We start from the raw sequence: 12,093 nt of genomic DNA on the forward strand, positions 1-12,093 counted from the left end.
TTAAAATTCCCAAAATCCATTAAACCGATGACTCAAATAGATTCATTATATATGTTGCGAAAAAACTGCCTCCGCCAAGACTCGAACCTGGAACCTCCCCACTTTCCGGGCGGGACGCCTTTCCATTCGGCCACCGAGGCTTCGACAGTAATCTCGCAACACAATGTTTATAAATTCTCTAAGGTATAAGTTGAGAGAAAGAAAGAAAGAGTCGATCTCGTAAGAGATGTTATACGAATATATGCTATCTCTCTCTCGAATTTTAAATATATATACTACTGTGTCCAAAAAGTAAGACCAATTTAAAATTTTTTTTTTAAATCTTTATTTATTATTCCAAATCTATTTCGTCGCCTTCAAAGTAATCCCCCTCAAACACAATACACTTATGCCAACGTTTTTTCCAACCCTCGAAACAGTTGTTAAAGTCGATTTCCGGAATGGCCTTCAAAGCTTTCTTCGATTCAGTTTGTATCTCTTCAATCGAGTCAAAACGGTGTCCCCGGAGCGATCTTTTGAGTTTAAGGAATAGCCAGAAGTCACACGGTGCTAAATCAGGTGAATATGGTGGTTGTGGAACGATATAGGTCAAATTTTTAGCGAAATGGTCTCGAAGAACCAATGCAGTGTCAGATGGCGCATTATCGTGGTGCAAAAACCAAGAGTTGTCTTTCCACAATTCCGGCTTCTTTTTGCGAATAGCTTCCAAGTCTTGACGTTTATGATGTGAAATTTGACACAGATGTCTGTCACAGTACTACCAATTTAGAAAAAAAAATATTTCTGACATTCGATATACCCGCGCAATTTAACTTGAAAATTGGTCTTACTTTTTGGACACAGTAGTATATAAAATTGGGACTCAAGGATCGGTCTAAGTATGAAAGGTAGATTCGCCGCGTACGTTAATCGAAGAAAAATTTCGATACGTGCGTTTGACATGCTGGACATAATTAACCTCCCACTATCATATTAATATTATATAAAAGTAATATTAGTATTTAATAGCACTAAGACATCCGTGCTGTACTCCTTATTTGCCTCTTCAATTCTTACTGTTAGTTATTCTAAAAAGGAGCTTTCTATAATTTCTGTTTAACAGTAATATTTGTTATTACATTTTTAGACTGTGCTACAATATGTATATATCGTGGTGTTTATCCGTCCGCCATATCTGCACATGTTCGTGAGCGACGCGCGACTCACCGCGAGAAACGAATCGATCGTTGACGAAAACGCGAGACAATCGCCGATTCGTTCGTTTTTTTTCTTTCTCCCACACGATAAAAAAGTGAAAGTACAGTAAACTACCTGACGATTGACCAACTTCTGAAAACGCGAACGGATGATTGAGACGTTCAGGAAAACAGAGGAAGAGAGAGACGAGAATACATCAGCGAGTTCTCCGCAACATCGACAGGAATAAAATGCCGCACCGGTTTCCTCGCGTGCGATCCGAAAACTCGGGGGCGAGACTCTCCCTTTCTCGTCGTACCTTTTCCTTCCGTAAGTCACACGCGGCGCATTTTGGAGAGCCTTCGCGGCGTTTGTGGCAACCTCAACCTCACCGCGAAATCGTTGGGAAACTTCGATCGTGGAGAGTGACTGAGTCGGCGGTGGCTGGCTGGCTGGCTGGCTGGTTGGTGTCGCCGGTTATTAGATCAGCCAAGTTTTTATCGGCGACCGTGGCTAAGTGAAAAGTTCCACGTTCGGTGAAACGCGACGACGACGACGACGACGACGACGACGACGGTCGCTCTCTTATCCCGCGCCAAGTGCAGAAAGTGAGAGAAGAAGAAAAAGAGGAAAAGACAGACAAACAGAGATAGATAGAGAGAGAGAGAGAGAGAGAGAGAGAGAAAGCCGGGGGGTTACTAGGCTGTCGCTTGGATCAAGCGCCGAGGGGTGGAATCGCAATGCAAGCATCCGAGTAGCGCACTCCCCGCTCTGTTTACTTTAGCAACTGGATCTAAATTTCTGTTTATAACTGCGGCAACTTCTTCGGCCGCCTTAAAAGATTATTTCCAGCCCTTCTCCCCGTTTTCGAGGTTCAAACCTCCTCGTGCCCTCCACTTCCTCGCTCTATCCTTCCGCTCTACGTCCGCGACGCTTCGCCGTTCTCTGTCTACGGGGTAGCCTCTCTCCTATGAGAGCTCTCGCCGTGATTAAGCGCCGCTTCCGCTTTCCTTTCGCCATCGTCGTCGTCGTCGTTTTCGCGGGCCGGAATATCCCGGAGGATGAAACGTCGTTAAAGATCTTAAGTCGTTGGCGGCAAAATTCGGCGAACTCGTAGCAGCCGAGCGAGCGAGCGAACGAACGAGCGGGCGCAGGTCGCGACTGCCGTTTGAATATTCATTGCCGCTCCCCTGCGCTCATCGTTACTTAATTGTTTTCTCTCAAACGCGACTTACCGCGCGACTTACTCGGACAAACGCGAGGAACGTCGCCGAGACACGAGCGGCGCGCCGCGGTACTTAATAGCCCGCTGGATTAATTCCACGATTGTGGCAACGACGAAAAATTTATTCGTTCCCGCAGAATGCACAAATATGTTGAATCGATGTAATCTGTCAACGGCGAATTCCTATCGAAACGCCCGTCCATCCATCGATGTACAGTGTTATACATCACGGCATCACCGTCCGTCCTCCTCGTTCCATCGAAAAAAAAAGGCAAAACGAATGCGTCGTAGTAAAAAGAGAACAGGCAAAAAGACAAAAAAGATACCGGAGGCTTTGTTACCGCGTGGAGGAGATGAATTCCGTTGTTAGAATCGGTCCCGTCCTCGAGCAATCATATTAGTCACCGTTGCCGAATCCAGCAACGGCGGATAACGGCCGGGCGATTCGACGCCCTTGTTCATCGCGAGCCTCGCCGATGGATATGTCGAAATATACGGGGCCGGGAATATTGCCGTATGCAGATTCGATGGGAATTCCATCCGCGGTGCGCATCGATCAGACGCACCGCGGCGTATAAATTGAATATCGAGAAGATCGGCTTATCCTTAACAATACGACGACATAGCGCTGCGCTCTGCCGAAGATCATCCTCCATCTCCTCCTCCTTCTCCCCCTCCCCTTGCCGTTCCCCCTGCTGCCCTGCTGCCGTCACGCTGACGAATCCGCCGTTTTAATTTAATTGTAAATAACGCTCGCGAGGGGAGAGAAAACGGATCCGCCGACGGACGGAATGACCATCGCAGGCACGAAACCAACGGACGAACGAACGAATGAATATCCCGGAAATTAATGCGCGCGCTCGCTAATACGGATCGTCCGCGACTCTTCCACATCCGTGGCGCGTAATTAATCGTCCTTTATTAATTGACGTGGTTTTATATCTCCCCTTCCTCATTCTCGATCGTTTGACTGCGCGACGCGAGTTTTGATATATCTCGCGAACGCGCGTTCTCGAGTCGAAATTTTGATCCTACGATCGACCTCAATATTTCATTTAGCGTCCGCTTTAATATTCCGAGGTTTATGTCAATCTCATTCGATTCTATAACTTACTAGCTTTGCCGAGAGATCCTCTACGAGTGGCATTTCGTGCGTTCTCTGCTATTTAGAGATGTTAAGTAGAATTTCAGTTTCCGTATGTATTACATATATACTAATCCTTCAAAATATAGGAGAGACCGGGTTTAGATGACCCCAGAAGTATGTTGCCCACGTACTTTTTCTTGAGTATTTATCTTGAAAGAAACAGTGGATATAAAATCGCGAAATGGTTCTCTTTTAGAACATAGGTACTTTTCCCCGAGTTTCATTAAAAGCGGAATAATATTACAGTTAAAAAATAGAAAAAACTGATTTAGTAATAGCAAAGTCAATTTTCGAGTCTCTCGAAATTTTCTATTAATATTCTTCGTCGTGAGTGAATAAAGTTAAGCGACGTGTTACCGGCAGAAAGAAGCATTTTGCAAGTGCATGATATACTCTGTTCCGGATAATAAAAACAATTTTCATTTATAAAACGATTCAAATCGAGCATATGGGCGAACGAAGTAAAGTTGGCCCATAATTAAGAGCCAGCAAGAGAGCTGTGGAGATCACGGAACTACTAATCAAGATACATATTTTGTCTTCTTACTCTGCAAATGAACTCAATATCAAATGAACACGTTATGTACACTCGTGGTTTGAAAGATTTGTGCACCGATTTTTTGTAGATTTCGGAACGCGTACCAACTTCAGGAGAGAGACAACCAGTGCTTGACACGCCAGCGCCGCCACTTATTACGAGAGCAGAAGGATAGCATATACGGTATATGCCATCCTTCTGCTCTCGTAATAAGTGACGGCGCTGGCATGTCAAGCACTGGTTGTCTCTCTCCTGAAGTTGGCACGCGTTCCGAAATCTACAAAAAATCGGTGCACAAACCTTTCAGACCACGAATGTACGTTTGTATTTTGGTTATTACAGAACAAAATATACAGTCAACTTGATCGCATTAACATATAAAAGAAAGCTGCCTCTATCGCGTTTGCACATCCAATGACACTAATTAATTGTCTGAGAAGTTGTAACCTCGAAATTCTGAAATATGGGACATCTAGCCCCGATCTCCCCTACAGATGTTAAAAAGTTGGGGCTCAAAGTAGGGCTAAAATCTTGACTCGGTACAAAAATCGAACATCAAGTGCTCGATGCGAGATCATTCGTCGGTCGTCGGCAAAGCGCGTGCGAAGGCGCGAGAGTACTGAAGAGAATCAGACGCATTTTTCTGTCGCTCTGTTTGAAACGAAAAAAAAAGAAAAAAAAAAGAAAAATTCGCCGAGGTTGAAACGACCGAGTTGGACGTTGCAGTCGGGCTTGTGGAGAAGTGACACGCCGACACGAGTGACGTACCTTTTTCGCGCGAACGAGCGCGCATTTAATTCGCCGCGGCTATCAAAACGCCGGGAACAGCTAAAGCGGACGCGCGACAGGTGAGCCGGTGAGTAGTCACAGGTAGATATCACGCGCGCGCGTTACACGAAAACGGAGGTGAGCAGCCCGCTCTCCTTTCCCGGTAATGACGAGCGCATGAACCGGCTGAACTATCGGGTTCTCCAAAGTTACATTTCCGATGCGCGCGAATTGTCTACGCAGCGCGTAGTTGCGGCTCGCCCGCGGCTGTTCTCGTTATCTTTAACACGCGTTATCCCAGCCACGAATCCGCGCCGGAAAATTGTTCGGAATTCGTGTGACTCGCGCGCGCGGAATACACCCTGGACAGTCTAATCTTCATAAAGTGAATGCTATGTTGCCGTCGTGGTGGTTGTAACGCGAAATCTGGAAAATGAAAGCCGCGATCTCTTCTCGCGTAATTCGCCGCTCGCGTCGCGTCTTGTAAAAACAACGCCATGTGCCGCGTAATTAAGCGGAGCGCTCGCGATGTTGACGTTGATGTAATAAAAATGAGAATTTAATATCTCGCTCATCATTTTCGAGTTTACCGCCGCCGCGGTCTCCGCCGTCTCCGCCGCGATACCGTCTGCGCGAATCGATCGATAACGCCGTTGCGTTTATAAGTTTCCGAATAAGTCACGCGAATGTATTCCTGCGCGCGAGACCGATACCCAAGCTCGCAAAAAGAGGCAAGCGTTTTGAATATCAGATCGTGTTGTTTACTCGCGTTGTTTACTCGTGCGTTAAAATCGATCGAACGATGTCTGCTGTAAAAATCGATATCTTCACGATATCGTGGAACTTTCATATCACACGCAAACTCTATAATTCAGAGGTGTGATACCTATAGCAGTTGTACTGTTATAGATGGCAATCACAGAAGACAATTAATAGACTGATTCGGCAAATTTATACAGGTTGTCTGGTTTAGGTATCCGACAACTCGTGCCTATGAATTGTTAAATTGAGTATGTAGAAAAATCTTCTATCATACGTAAAAAACATTAGTGTAACTGAATTTTCTCTTATTTGTATGAACCAGATGAAAAACTCGCTTGTAGGAACATAAAGGAATAATTTCCTATATTCCTATAGGAATAATAGGTTTTTACTCAGCCAATCAGTTATCGCGATCTAATTTTAATGCAACTAAATGTCCAAGTGTTTTCGGTTACAATAACAGAGATATTTTTTCTCGTTTTTTTTATAAATGGTGACAACATTCACTAGTTATTTCGCGAATTTTTCATCTAGTCATTCAGTTACCCCCGAACTGAAATTTTTTTCGTAACTTTTTTGGTAAACTACCTAGATCGGCTTGCTCCGCGGCCGAGACGAAAAAGGCGCTAAAGCCACGTGCTCGTTGCGGCCACGTGGTCGTGCACCTCAGAAGAAGACAGCATAAAGATATAGTGTGCCGGTGCGACAGCAGGTAACACGATCAATCTGGCGCCCACACCGAGTCTAAGCCTGCCGCGGCTTTAAACGGTTATAACTCGCAAATAAGTCGACGTAGCGACGTGAAACAAAAAGCAATTTCTTTGGTACACGTCTATGCCACTCTTTTATTGCCTATTTGAGAGATTCGAGTGTCTCGCACAACGTGTGCAAGCGAATTGCTCAAGATTCCTTCCTTCGTCTTGTCTATTACAATAACGAGATTAATATCGCTACTATGGATCCAAATAATTGTCGTGGTTATTTGCAAGATGATAGAGGATCTCTTTCCTTCAATTTCGTGAGCTTTATCCGTTCACACCTTTACGTTGGTACACATTTCCAGCGCGAATGCTGAACATACGTGTATTGCACAATTAATACATTTTCTTTAAACGTTCGCTCGCTCGCACTCGATTTACAAGTGAGATCCCGACCGACCCTCCGCGGTATTCGCGTTATCTATAATTTATGACAATGCCGGCGAGAGAAAATTTTACGACTCGGTCTGCGCGCGGAATTTATTGCCAATTACTTGACTTCGTGCCCGGAAAGAATCGAGGGTCCTTCCTCGAGGATGTATACGCACGTAAAAGGAGTCCTTCGCCCACCTTCCCGGCATATTTCCCCGTCGGACCGCACCGCGGATGGACGCGCGGAAAATTCACCTCCTCGTCCCGTATAAATTCTCATATCTCGGCCGATTACCGTCAATATCGGCCCTTGAATTTAAGGGTGCAACCACGACATCTACGACGAGCTTTCTTACGCCCGGCGCGGCGAGAATATTCTGGTCACACCGCGAGTCGTTCCGCGAGAATGAAGAAACGATTATCGGAAGGTAGGTCGAGAGAAAGAGGGAAAGGGAGAGAGAGAGAGAGAGAGAGAGAGAGAGAGAGAGAGAGAGAGAAAGAAAGAGAGCCGAGAATGACGTCGTTAATCTCTCGCGAAGGAAGCTGCGCGAAAAGGAATTGTTTCTCCCTCCGTGGCATTAGACCCGCGGGAGAAGCGCGACTACCTTCTCCTCCTCGGGTATACGATGTTCATCACATTCGTTAATTTCGGCGAGCCGCCGTCGTCGCCGTCGCTGCGACGACGAGCGAGCGCGTGACGAAAATCGAGATGTCGAATTTGATTTCCCGGCCCGGAAGTACCGACCATCCGCGACCGGCGCGCGACGCGCACAATTAAATGCAAATTCCACGAAGCGGCGAACGAACGAACGAACGAACGAACGAACGAACGAACGAACGAACGAACGAACGAACGAACGAACGAACGAACGAACGAACGAACGAACGAACGAACGAACGAACGAACGAACGAACGAACGAACGAACGAACGAACGAACGAACGAACGAACGAACGAACGAACGAACGAACGAACGAACGAACGAACGAACGAACGAACGAACGAACGAACGAACGAACGAACGAACGAACGAACGAACGAACGAACGAACGAACGAACGAACGAACGAACGAACGAACGAACGAACGAACGAACGAACGAACGAACGAACGAACGAACGAACGAACGAACGAACGAACGAACGAACGAACGAACGAACGAACGAACGAACGAACGAACGAACGAACGAACGAACGAACGAACGAACGAACGAACGAACGAACGAACGAACGAACGAACGAACGAACGAACGAACGAACGAACGAACGAACGAACGAACGAACGAACGAACGAACGAACGAACGAACGAACGAACGAACGAACGAACGAACGAACGAACGAACGAACGAACGAACGAACGAACGAACGAACGAACGAACGAACGAACGAACGAACGAACGAACGAACGAACGAACGAACGAACGAACGAACGAACGAACGAACGAACGAACGAACGAACGAACGAACGAACGAACGAACGAACGAACGAACGAACGAACGAACGAACGAACGAACGAACGAACGAACGAACGAACGAACGAACGAACGAACGAACGAACGAACGAACGAACGAACGAACGAACGAACGAACGAACGAACGAACGAACGAACGAACGAACGAACGAACGAACGAACGCTCATCTGTCCGCGTTCTCCCCCGCGTCTAACGAAAATATCAATGTGACCGCGCGCAACGTCGCATTTTTTTCGATAATAGGATCGCGCTCAAAATTGCGTCGCACGCGCGCCGCTTATTGCCAATGTCGCACACGCTCTTTGTCACGCGATGCAAAACTCGCTCCGGCGCTTTTTAGCGACAACACGCAAGGAAATGTTATGAATAAAATTCTGATGCTACTATATCAAGTGCCCTTTTCTCTTATTTATTTATTTCTTTTCATTCAAGATTTATCTACCAAACTCCGCGTCACACGGAACGAAAAATTCCAACATCTGACGCCACATTGCGCGTTCGAGAGTTTGCGAGCCGGGAGCTCGCCTGCACGCGAACTTTTTCTTTCCTACAACTGAAAATTGCGCGTAATGATGGATCGTCAATTTTCCACTGGTGCAAAAAAATTGTACACGCACACATACATACATATCGGAACGAATCGGTTTATCCCGATAATTTTCGCTCGCGAGGCGAACGAATATCTCCTCTCTCCTTCTCTCACAGTTCCCTGCACATTTTTTCGACTATATAACTATGCGGCACTCTTCCTATTTCCCTGGAGCGTACGTGCAAGCTCGCGCAGCTCCGCGCGTTTATCGGATATAGATGCACGTTGAATGAGGTTCGCGCACGTATTTATTCTTCACCAAATCTCTTCGCGTCCGACATATCGCGCCGAACGTCACTGAAATAGGACGCGTGCACATTTCACCGTTATTGACCGCTGTAATAGGAAAGAACGTGTACGCACGTTATAATTGCGTAATTAAACATTTAATCGAATTGATTCGCCGGTCGTAGATAATCGCGATCTAATTTATACCAATAATTAAATATTTGGACGTCCTATTAAATGCGCGACGATTATTCGCGGTTGGGAGCGACTACGTTCCTCGCTCCGAGCGTACGCGTCGTATGATTTCCCGCGGTGCGTCTCCCCACGTTAGAAATGCTCTCTCTGCTTACCACGGCGAGCGGAATATTTTCATAGAGCACGCGCGGAGCGCGCGATGTGCAGCGCGAGGCTGCATTGTTCGATTGTAAAAATTCACTCTTCGCTCGCGCCACGGTGTGGTATTGAAATCAAACGCCGAGGGACGATAAGAGTGCGAGAACGCGCGCCAACAAGGGATAGCATTGGTCGAAGGAATTTTTTTGCGACGTCTCGTAGAAAATATTTGTCGGATACCATAGAGAGAAAGAGGGAGAGAAAGAGAGGAAGAGACTTTTTACTGCCGGAATACCGATATTGGCCGAGCGGGCCGATCGGCCTGCGAACGATACGAATATGATTGCGCAGGATGCGCATCTCCGGGGGGATCGCGAGAGATAATCCAGTTCCAACGGAGGCGAGCACGTATAACCGCGAAACTCGTAAATAGCGAAAATTCATATCGAAAGTAAGATATACGCGGCGAGCGGGAAACTGAAAATTTGAGAGATAATGCGGCTTCTCGGGTTTGGTATCTCCCGCTGGCGATTCGTTCTCGCTCAATGAAAAATACGAAGACGAAGAGGCGTTAAAGGAGGAAAAAGGGAAGGAAAATAGGAAGCGAGTATCTACGATATTACGGATGGTATTTAATTCAGGGAATCTGCGCATTTTCTCTTTTCTTCTCTCTCTCTCTCTTTCTCTCTCTCTCTTTCTCTCTCTCTTAACGGAAGGCGCATGGGAAGATTGGCCGGTCGGAGTGGCTCGATAAGAAAAACCGTGGGTCGTATATAAATGTCGCGCATAAAGGTCCGCGTAAATGTCGTCGTAAATTCCCTTCGACTCATAATCTCGAATGAAATTTACTGCCGACGATGAGGCGGCCGCCGTTTACGGCCTTAAGTAATTCGCTGCCGGATGGCAGGCGACCGTCGGCTTTCCTGGGATGGGGAGGTAATCGCGACTTAATTAATACGAATGTTTACTATTGGAAACGTCGCCACCGCCGCCGCCGCGCGTTGTGGTAGAGTTTCATGCGACGAACAATCCAACATTCGAAAGCTACAAACGTACCTCGGATATAATGCAACAGTCGATAAAACGCCGGATATCGCGAGACGACGAAAATATTGATATTGCAGGCGTAATAACCGTAGCTATTGGTTGCGGAAGACGCAAAGATCCTCTGCCCGCGCATCTCCCCGACTCTCATACTTCCGTTCTATACTCTTTTTTGTTGATGTGTACATCGATGTGTACGAACGCAACGTCTCGTAAATTTTTATATTTTGTTTCTAACGCGAGCTCGTGCACCTATATGAGCTAATTCGTCACGTTCTTCGCCGCCACGACGTGTAACGCGGAAGACCCATTCGCGCAATTCGATGAGCCTCCCCGAGTTGAGGTCTTAGGTCTACTTTCGATATAAACTTTCTCACATCTGTATATTCTGAAGGATTAGTGTGTATTTAAGGCTTGTATTGGTCGTTGCTTGAAATTTGTCTCACGTGAGACACCCAGAATTCAAAGTTGAATCTAAATTTTTCAGCTAAATCGTACTGATACATATGCGATGTTATCTTTTCTCTTATATTCATTAATTTCTTTAAATTCAAATCTGAAAATCTCACTTGAAACAAGCTTTAAATAACAATTATTAATGCGTACCTAAGACACATGGGAACTAAACTCCTGCTTCGTGCTTTTAAATAGGAAGAAACACGCAAAATATCACTAAAGATTCTAAATAAAAGCCAAAATAAAGCTTGGCAAAGTTAATCAATAATACTAAATAAATCAAATAGTGAGATCGAAAGTGAGATCAAAATTTTTACTCGGCTTATCCTGAGATTAAATTACACTATTAAATAGAATCAGAAGAGGTTGATGAGAGCTTTAAAGTATCAAAATAGACGTCAAATGGAATATTTCAAGCTCAAAATTTCGACTGGAAAGACATTGTCATTTATCAGAATAAAAATGACTACTTTATTTCATCCTTCAAAGAGCAACGTTGCGAACTTTCGCGATGCGACGTCCGATATCGTTCCACTCACTCTTCCGCCAGAGTATGCAATAAATAAAAATTATAGGTATTAATGTACAAGTGTAATCAGCTGAAGGAAATAATCCTGAAATTGGCTTTACGTGAAAAGCATTACACGTATAGCATTCGCGCCGCGGAATACTTCGAGTCTCCTCGCAAATGATTCACCGCGAAGACACCGGCGCGACGAGGAGTATCGCGATCGGCTTTAATCAAACAAGGAGCGCCCTAAATCAAGACCCGCCGCGAAGGGTTGCGAGAGAGCGAAGGAACCGAATCCGCCGGGGGATTCGCCGGGTCCTCGGCGGAGAATAGGTATTTGCTTTAAGCGGAGTTCGAACCGACGGTAAACTTGTTAGATGTGACCCGGAGCGCGCGCGAGCGAGCGGGCTCTCAGGAGCGCGCTCTCGCCTGCGGACCGCTCTTAATCCCGGAAGATATCGTCCGGTATCCGCGGATTAAAATCCGCACTTTAGTGTCTCTCCCCCGTGCCGCGGCTCCCTCGACTTAGCCCCCTTCTTACTGCACCAGATACTGCACCGGTTGTCGCCGGATTCGAGTCGCTGGGAGGATGCGCGCGATGTATCGCCGGCGTCGTCGGCTTTAGCTTCGGGAGTGGAATCGAATAGCCCGAGCAGTTAAAGTCAACGCCAGGGTTGCATCGAAACCTCACCTCTCTCATCTTCCCCCCCCC

The 12,093-nt window shown here is 46.3% G+C and overlaps 2 protein-coding genes across 11 annotated transcripts in view; one reads left to right on the top strand and one right to left on the bottom strand.

Moving 5' to 3' along the window:
* The window catches only part of LOC116850399 (nephrin-like), a 539,959-nt gene that overhangs the window by 454,815 nt on the left and 73,051 nt on the right, over positions 1 to 12,093 (top strand). The gene's annotated exons all lie outside the window — the stretch shown is intronic.
* Positions 1 to 12,093, bottom strand: part of LOC116850410 — a 198,430-nt gene that overhangs the window by 139,746 nt on the left and 46,591 nt on the right. The gene's annotated exons all lie outside the window — the stretch shown is intronic.

Source organism: Odontomachus brunneus, unplaced genomic scaffold, assembly GCF_010583005.1.
Source record: "Odontomachus brunneus isolate Ranch 3 - 2012 unplaced genomic scaffold, Obru_v1 Obru_scaffold_144, whole genome shotgun sequence".
NCBI lineage: Eukaryota > Metazoa > Arthropoda > Insecta > Hymenoptera > Formicidae > Odontomachus > Odontomachus brunneus.